This window comes from Lucilia sericata, unplaced genomic scaffold, assembly GCF_015586225.1.
Source record: "Lucilia sericata isolate MDLA Ls3-8-SP2 unplaced genomic scaffold, ASM1558622v1 Contig000720F_arrow, whole genome shotgun sequence".
Lineage (NCBI taxonomy): Eukaryota > Metazoa > Arthropoda > Insecta > Diptera > Calliphoridae > Lucilia > Lucilia sericata.
In genome coordinates this window covers 147666-157521 of record NW_023994721.1, presented here as the reverse complement: position 1 = coordinate 157521, position 9856 = coordinate 147666, and positions in this window count along the sequence as shown.

Below are 9856 nucleotides of genomic sequence, written 5' to 3'. Positions count from 1 at the left end.
TTACTAATATTTATATCTTGTCTAATAATATAAAGTGTTGTTAATTTAAATCCATATAAATTTTTAAAATCATTGAAAAAAACACCACGAATAATAAGTCAAAATGTAAATAAAGTCAGAATTAATATTAATCATACGTACAGTTGGACAATTTATTTTAAACCTATAAAACTAGAAATTTATAAGAAATTCAAAAAGAAAAACTTAAGAAACCAATAGAAATCCCTTCAAGCAAATAAGTTTGAAACGTGTTTTAGAAAAATGTCAAGAAAATATATGAATTTTTCCACAAAAAAAAAGGTATTTTTATTAAAAATCGAAATATTAACGTTTAACTTAAATACCATTTACTGACAAGTACAAGATATACAATGGCTTGGCTACTGGTGTTTGCATTTCTGAATGAATATAAAAATGTCCTTGAGACTTTCAGACGAATGTGCAGAGCTTTCCAAGCGGATATCCTAGTGATGTGAAAAGCAACGGAATTAAGACAAAAACACATCGCTCTAGGATTTGTTGTGACAGTGAGGCTGCACATTATATATTGGTACGTGACCTACGATACATTGTTATAGTTTACAGTAAGGATGTGTTTTTTAAGAGTTCATTAAAGTGTCCTCAGTACAGGGTAATGATGTAGTGGAAGAACTTGCAAGCAAGGGATCAAACTTACCCCTAACAGGAAAGAACATTTAACACTACAATAATCTCTGATCCAAATCTCCTAAATCCATTATTTAAAAATTACAGTCTACTAGTTTTGGAACTAGGACGGATCCTCTAAAAACTCTGTTTTGTTCGAAACCTCACATTCTTATTTATCTTTCTTTTTATACTGACGAAAGGAATCAAAATTTACACACACATTTGACCCACCATAACCTAACTATTTTTTTTATAAATTTTTTAAATTTTGATACGAACTTAATGATACTTAAATCAACTATGAACTCGATTGAAATTTTAATTATTTATAATTTAAACAAAAATTAAATTAAAATATTCCAATTTCTGGTTGCTATAAAAAATGTTAATAAATTATACTACAGTGCGTATGATTAACATTAATTTTATGTTTATTTACATTTTCACTCATAATTTTCGCAATATCTTTACGATTTGAATAATTCAAATTAAATTTTATTAAAAAAAAATTGTGAATTTTAGAATTGTTTGGAATGGCAGTATTAAAACATTATTTTAGGTCGAATTTTAAGAAGAAAATACAACTGAAATAGATCTAAAGTAGAACTGAACTAGAACTGAACTTGAACCGAACTAGAACTGAACTAGAACTGAACTAGAACTGAACTAGAACTGAACTAGAACTGAACTAGAACTGAACTAGAACTGAACTAGAACTGAACTAGAACTGAACTAGAACTGAACTAGAACTGAACTAGAACTGAACTAGAACTGAACTAGAACTGAACTAGAACTGAACTAGAACTGAACTAGAACTGAACTAGAACTGAACTACAACTGAACTAGAACTGAACTACAACTGAACTAGAACTGAACTAGAACTGAACTAGAACTGAACTAGAACTGAACTAGAACTGAACTAGAACTGAACTAGAACTGAACTAGAACTGAACTAGAACTGAACTAGAACTGAACTAGAACTGAACTAGAACTGAACTAGAACTGAACTAGAACTGAACTAGAACTGAACTAGAACTGAACTAGAACTGAACTAGAACTGAACTAGAACTGAACTAGAACTGAACTAGAACTGAACTAGAACTGAACTAGAACTAGAACTGAACTAGAACTGAACTAGAACTGAACTAGAACTGAACTAGAACTGAACTAGAACTGAACTAGAACTGAACTAGAACTGAACTAGAACTGAACTAGAACTGAACTAGAACTGAACTAGAACTGAACTAGAACTGAACTAGAACTGAACTAGAACTGAACTAGAACTGAACTAGAACTAGAACTGAACTAGAACTGAACTAGAACTGAACTAGAACTGAACTAGAACTGAACTAGAACTGAACTAGAACTGAACTAGAACTGAACTAGAACTGAACTAGAACTGAACTAGAACTGAACTAGAACTGAACTAGAACTGAACTAGAACTGAACTAGAACTGAACTAGAACTGAACTAGAACTGAACTAGAACTGAACTAGAACTGAACTAGAACTGAACTAGAACTGAACTAGAACTGAACTAGAACTGAACTAGAACTGAACTAGAACTGAACTAGAACTGAACTAGAACTGAACTAGAACTGAACTAGAACTGAACTAGAACTGAACTAGAACTGAACTAGAACTGAACTAGAACTGAACTAGAACTGAACTAGAACTGAACTAGAACTGAACTAGAACTGAACTAGAACTGAACTAGAACTGAACTAGAACTGAACTAGAACTGAACTAGAACTGAACTAGAACTTTTTTTTTTTTTTTTTTTTAATAATAGTATTTTATTCAAGTAATATGTATAGTGTTACAAAATGTACTTAATATTAAACCCGCTAAGCCATATGGCTTGACAGCAGGAAAAAGGTATATTTAATACATAAGTATAAAAAATTTATAATTTTAAATTCATTGCGAATTGATAAAAAAGTGTTTAATTAGTTTTTTTCTTCTGTGTTCATTTCTTGTGTTGATGATACTAATTGGGAGTGTGTTCAATATGTTTGGCAGGGCAACACCTAATGTATTTCTTCCATATCCATTGTAAAATCGGTCCACTTTGTATCTTCCTTGCGCTCTTCTTCTTGTGTTGTGGTTGTGGTCTATTTCGTGAAGGTATTGACTATTGTTAAAAAAGTCATTTATTAGTGTTGTACTGTATATGCTGTAGATATTAAGTATATTTAATTCCTTTGCTAAATTAGGGATGTTTTTGTAGTGTGTTGTTCTGTTGCGGTTGTTTGTAAGGTGATTTGTATTTTGTGTGTTGCTTTCGTTGTGGCTGATGTTTATGTTGCTGATGTTTTGATGATTATTGTTAAGTGTGGAGTTGTTGTATGTGATATTATTTGGGGACGGCGTGTTAGTGCAGGCTGACGTGTTTGTTGATATGGTTGTGTAATTGTTTGTGAAGAATAAATGAGTGGTTGTGTTGTCATAATGTATATTTGTGAATGTGTTGTTGTATGTGGCTGTGTTGTTGTTATTTGTGAATATTCGATGGTTAATTATATCGTTGTGATATCCATCAGTGTTTATATTGCTAGTTATGTTGTAGTAAGTGTTGCTCGATAAGGTAGTGTTGGTAGTATTTTGAGTCAGTGTGTTGTTGTAAATGTACGTATTATCATGATGAGGATCAAAATACGTGTTGTTGTTTGCGTTGGTAAAGAATAGATGGGTGGTTGTGTTGTTATTTGTGGAGGTAAATGTGTTGTTGTTTGTGGATAAAAATGTATTGTTACTTAGGGATAAAAATGTGTTGTTGTTTGTGTTATTGTTTGTGGATGAAAATGTGTTGTTTGTAGATGTGTAAGTATTTGTAGCAAAACGGTGGATTTGGTTTTCAACAGTGTTGGTGTTAACGGTTGTGTTTGTAGAAAATCGGTAGTTCTTCCAAAGTATTTTCAGTATTTGGTTTTGTGTGTTTTGCAGAGAATTGCAGTACGTAGCGCTACCCCATGCTGTTATTCCATGCCTTATATACGATTCTGCTAGAGAAAAGTAGGCCTGTCTAAGTACACTGTATGGCGCACAGTTACTTAGATGGTAGAGTATATAGGCAGATTTACGAAGCTTTTTTCTTACTTCTTCAATGTGCATTTTCCATTTAAAATTACTGTCGACGTATACACCTAAATACTTGTATGATTGTACTATTTCAATTTTTGTTGTACATGTGTCGTTGTTGCTGTTTGGACTTGAAGTTTTGTTATGGAGACAATCAGTACTATGGAATGTTATATCAATAGGAAAGTCATTTAGATGGCGAGGTTTAATATGCATTAATTTAGTTTTTGTAGCGTTAATAACCAGACCATTGTCATGGCACCATTTTACTGCTATGTCTAGTTGTTTTTGCATATTCGCTGCTGCTACGTTTATATTTTTATTTGATACAACGATTGCGGTATCATCGGCATAGGCAAAAGTTTGGCTATCTAAAGCTTTTAACATATCGTTTGAATAAATAATGTATAAAATTGGTCCTAATTTTGACCCCTGAGGTACTCCAAACTTTACATGCGTTTCATCGCTTAAGGTATTATTTATTTTAACACGATATGTTCTGTAACTTAGATAACTTTTGAACCAATCGAGGGCAATTCCTCTGATCCCACTTCTTTCTAGTGTTTGTAGTAGTTTTTCATGAGATAAAGTGTCGAATGCTTTGCTGAAATCTATGTATAATACTAAGCAATGTTCATTTCTGCTTAAGCAGGAGTTAATATGGTTAGCAAAGTTTCCCAGTAGTTTGTTAATACTTTTTCCCTTTTGAAATCCATACTGGTTTGAGTTTATGATATTATATCGTTCTAAAAATTGAGTTAGTCTTCTGACAACGATTTCTTCTAATATTTTTTCAACAACTGGTAAAATAGCTATTGGCCTATAATTATTACAATCCGACTTGCATCCGGTCTTGTAGATTGGTCTAATAATGGACGTCTTTAAAATGTCTGGTACCGTTGCGTTTTCTAGACTAGAGTTTATTAGTTTTGTAATAATTGGTGTAATAACGTCAGCATTAGTTTTTAAATCTTTAGGTCTGATTTGATCAATTCCAGCTCCTTTTTTAATATTTAATGTACACAAAATCTTATATATCTCATTTTCATTAGTATTTGATAAATATATTGAGTTTTGTTGAATATTCTCTACATTGTTTAATGTTTTAATGTTACATTTATGAACAAGATTTATTACATTTTCATTAAACTTGTTTGCAAAACAGTTTGCAGTGTTATATAAAGTACCACTTTTAAAGTTTTTTACGATCGTGTCATCAATATTTGTTGATTTTTTCCCGATAAGTTCATTTATTATTTCCCACGTAACGCGCATATCACTTCTGTTTTCTATAAATTTTTGGCGATAGTAGTTATTTTTTGCATTTATTATTTTTTTATTTAACAGGTTTCTAAAATGTTTATATTCCGTTTCGATTGTTTTATTATTTTTATTATTTTTCCATTTTTTGAAAAGTTTATCCCGTATTTCGCAATATTTAATTAAGTTTTCACTAATCCACGGATTATTTGATCTTTTCTTATATGTTGTTTTTTTGTATGAACTATTATATAGAACTGAACTAGAACTAGAACTAGAACTGAACTAGAACTGAACTAGAACTGAACTGGAACTGAACTAGAACTGAACTAGAACTGAACTAGAACTGAACTAGAACTGAACTAAAACTGAACTAGAACTGAACTAGAACTGAACTAGAACTGAACTAGAACTGAACTAGAACTGAACAAGAACTGAACTAGAACTGAACTAGAACTGAACTAGAACTGAACTAGAACTGAACTAGAACTGAACTAGAACTGAACTAGAACTGAACTAGAACTGAACTTGAATTGAACTAGAACTGAACAAGAACTAAACTAGAACTGAACTAGATAAATTTTGTTTCAAATCATCAACCTCAGAACTAGTTCTAAAAAAATATTATAATTCAAATTGTTAAGTCTTTAAAAATTGTAAACAATTTTTTGAGGTCTCGTATATCAGTTTTTCTAAATTTTCTCAAACCCACCTTTAATAATCCAAAAAAAGATTTCGAAAACACATAGATTGATTTTACTTAAATCTTAAAAACTAACACTATTTAAACACTCACAAATTTTTGAAACGAACAATTTTTAATACGTTATTTATATTAAATTTTCTATTTAAATTTTTATATAATTATTTTTATATTATTGGTTAAATTTTTTTAATATTAGTATTTAATTAAAATTTTTATTAAATATTTTATTTAATTTTTCTATTAATAACTTTTTATTCTAAATATTTCTTTAACTTTTTAATCATTTTGTTGATTTATAATAATTTTTTTTAAAAATTTGGTTTATTTTCCTTATTAGCCCATTTAAAAATGACACTAAAAACAAACATCTTGTTTAGTTTAATTTCAAATTAAAAAAATCCAACACACACAAACACTTCCGTTTCCTGTTTTCATTAGAAAACTTATTTATCCGTTTTGAAACAACCACGTTCGCCAACGTTCGTTTTATTACTGAAATGTTTTTTATTTGCCATCAGAGGAAGTCTTTGTCTTCATCGTCATCATTATCAACATCGTCGTCCTAGTCTACAATGTAGCAAAAATATACAGTTACAAACCGTGAGACACACAACACTCTCAAACAAACAAATATTTACTTGCAGACAATTTCTTTTTTTCTTTCATTCTTAACAAGCCACATTGTCATTATTAACATCAGATGTTAAATGTAAAAAAAATAACTGCAAATATCAAATTACAGCAACAAAAACAACATACTACCATCAGCAGCATGGACCAACAATCAAAACATCAAAAAATACTATAACAGTACTGTTATAGTACTCTCCCAAATACGGTTACTTGTTTCTAACAGTAGTTCTCTCTGTTTGTTATAATAGTTTGTTTTTGTTTAGAAAAACTGCACAGGAGAATGTGAGCGAGAGCTACATAAAACAGAATGTTTAAGAAATTTTTGTAAAATGCCGCCTATTGCTTGAATAAGCACGTGTTTTTCACAGTAATAAACTGTTGTTGTTTAAAAATATTACTAGAAATTAAGAGCATGATTTTACTCTTAAAGTAACAGCAAGAGTTTTATTAAATTATTATGTTAAAATGCAAATAATTATGCATAATATGAAGAGATTGTAGAATGTAACGGTTAATTTAATTAATGTGTTTCTATTTCTTGGTTGTCTAGCATACTTTGCGGTTCATTAAAATTTACATAAATGGAATCGCCTAATGGATTGGATTTTGGAACTTAATAGGACTTAAACTACAACACAACTAGAAAACAACTAGAACATAACCTGAATAGAACTAGAAAAGATCTACAACAGAACTAGAACAGAACTAGAACAGAACTAGAACAGAACTAGAACAGAACTAGAATAGAACTAGAACAGAACTAGAACAGAACTAGAACAGAATTAGAACAGAACTAGAACAGAACTAGAACAGAACTAGAACAGAACTAGAACAGAACTAGAACAGAACTAGAACAGAACTAGAACAGAACTAGAACAGAACTAGAACAGAACTAGAACAGAACTAGAACAGAACTAGAACAGAACTAGAACAGAACTAGAACAGAACTAGAACAGAACTAGAACAGAAGAACTAGAACAGAACTAGAACAGAACTAGAACAGAACTAGAACAGAACTAGAACAGAACTAGAACAGAACTAGAACAGAACTAGAACAGAACTAGAACAGAACTAGAACAGAACTAGAACAGAACTAGAACAGAACTAGAACAGAACTAGAACAGAACTAGAACAGAACTAGAACAGAACTAGAACAGAACTAGAACAGAACTAGAACAGAACTAGAACAGAACTAGAACAGAACTAGAACAGAACTAGAACAGAACTAGAACAGAACTAGAACAGAACTAGAACAGAACTAGAACAGAACTAGAACAGAACTAGAACAGAACTAGAACAGAACTAGAACAGAACTAGAACAGAACTAGAACAGAACTAGAACAGAACTAGAACAGAACTACAACAGAACTACAACAGAACTACAACAGAACTACAACAGAACTAGAACAGAACTAGAACAGAACTAGAACAGAACTAGAACAGAACTAGAACAGAACTAGAACAGAACTAGAACAGACTAGAACAGAACTAGAACAGAACTAGAACAGAACTAGAACAGAACTAGAACAGAACTAGAACAGAACTAGAACAGAACTAGAACAGAACTAGAACAGAACTAGAACAGAACTAGAACAGAACTAGAACAGAACTAGAACAGAACTAGAACAGAACTAGAACAGAACTAGAACAGAACTAGAACAGAACTAGAACAGAACTAGAACAGAACTAGAACAGAACTAGAACAGAACTAGAACAGAACTAGAACAGAACTAGAACAGAACTAGAACAGAACTAGAACAGAACTAGAACAGAACTAGAACAGAACTAGAACAGAACTAGAACAGAACTAGAACAGAACTAGAACAGAACTAGAACAGAACTAGAACAGAACTAGAACAGAACTAGAACAGAACTAGAGCAGAACTAGAACAGAACTAGAACACAACTAGAACACAACTAGAACACAACTAGAACAGAACTAGAACACAACTAGAACACATCTAGAATAAACAAGTAAGATTTAAATTATCGCTTTGCCGAATCTTATATGAATTTTACAGAGGTTGTTGGTTTTAAATAGGACACTTCTCGAAAGCATGTCTGATATAAATATTGAAGATTTGGATCCAGAGGACATCTGAGGTCTTTAGAAAATTGATTTCAAAATACACACAGACGAACAGACAGACAAACAGAAGGACATGGCTAAATCAACTATGATATCTATTACAAACTGAATGACAAACTTATATATACTCTTCTCACGAAGGTGAACGGATATAAAAACTTTTTTTAAATTAACGTTTCCCAAGAATATATGATTATTTAACGAAACACATAAAATACCCAATATTTTTTAAAGCTTTCTTACACAATCCTAAGCTCTAAGCTTATTTTTATGAAAATAATAAAAATCTCTCGTTATTCATTAATAATACTTTAAAGCACACTCTCTTGCTCTCCTGGTTGGCAATTATTCCACCAATACTTCCCTTTACTGTTAACAAAGCACTAATATTTGTTTATAATGTTTATACTAATCTGTGTAAATAAAGCTTTTTCATTTGACATCACTTTCTCATAATATAAAATATTGTTGTTTTTGTCATAAAGTCGCCTCTGTTAGTATGTGTTTGAATAAGTCCTATGCCTCCCTTCATTTTTTCATATCAGGACATCTGAATATTTCCACACACACTAATGTAATTTACAAAACAGAGGAAAAAAGCTTAACTTTTTATTTCTTTATAAAAAAGGAAAGCAAATACAATTTAGTGTAAAATATAAATCTTGCAACCAATCAACGGTGGGCTTGGTTTTATCTTTATTGTGTTTTTGTTACATTTATTTGCTAACTTTGTAAGGAGAGAACAAAAAAGAAAATAAATCTAAAAGCTTTTTTTCAAAGTCAAAAATTATAAAAAAAAAGATGAAATGCATAAACTAAACAAACCCACATCCTGTGGCTAAAGAAGGCGCATGTATGACTTTTTGATTTCATTTCAAAGACTTTAGAAAAGAAACACCCCAATAAGTTTTGAATTGTGTAGGTTGTACTTAGTTTAAGTGAATTTGTCTTTATCTATGTACTTACATACACATTTATGGACGTAAGTATTTATGTAGATATTTGTGTAATGTTTGTTAAGAAATCTTAAATATAGAAATGAAAAATATAATACAAAGGCAATTTAAAACTGAAAAAGTACATGCAGCTTCAAAAGCTTTAATTGAGTACAAGTACAGGTATAAATTGGTAAAGATAAATTACCAAAAAAAAAAATTATCAAGAAATGTCTGTGGGCAGAGGCTTTTCACAAATTCATCATTAAAACGGAAGTTACGAGGGTTGTAAGAAAGTTATTGAAGTTTCTAGTTAAGTTCTGTTCTAGTTCTGTTCTAGTTCTGTTCTAGTTCTGTTCTAGTTCTGTTCTAGTTCTGTTCTAGTTCTGTTCTAGTTCTGTTCTAGTTCTGTTCTAGTTCTGTTCTAGTTCTGTTCTAGTTCTGTTCTAGTTCTGTTCTAGTTCTGTTCTAGTTTCTGTTCTAGTTCTGTTCTAGTTCTGTTCCT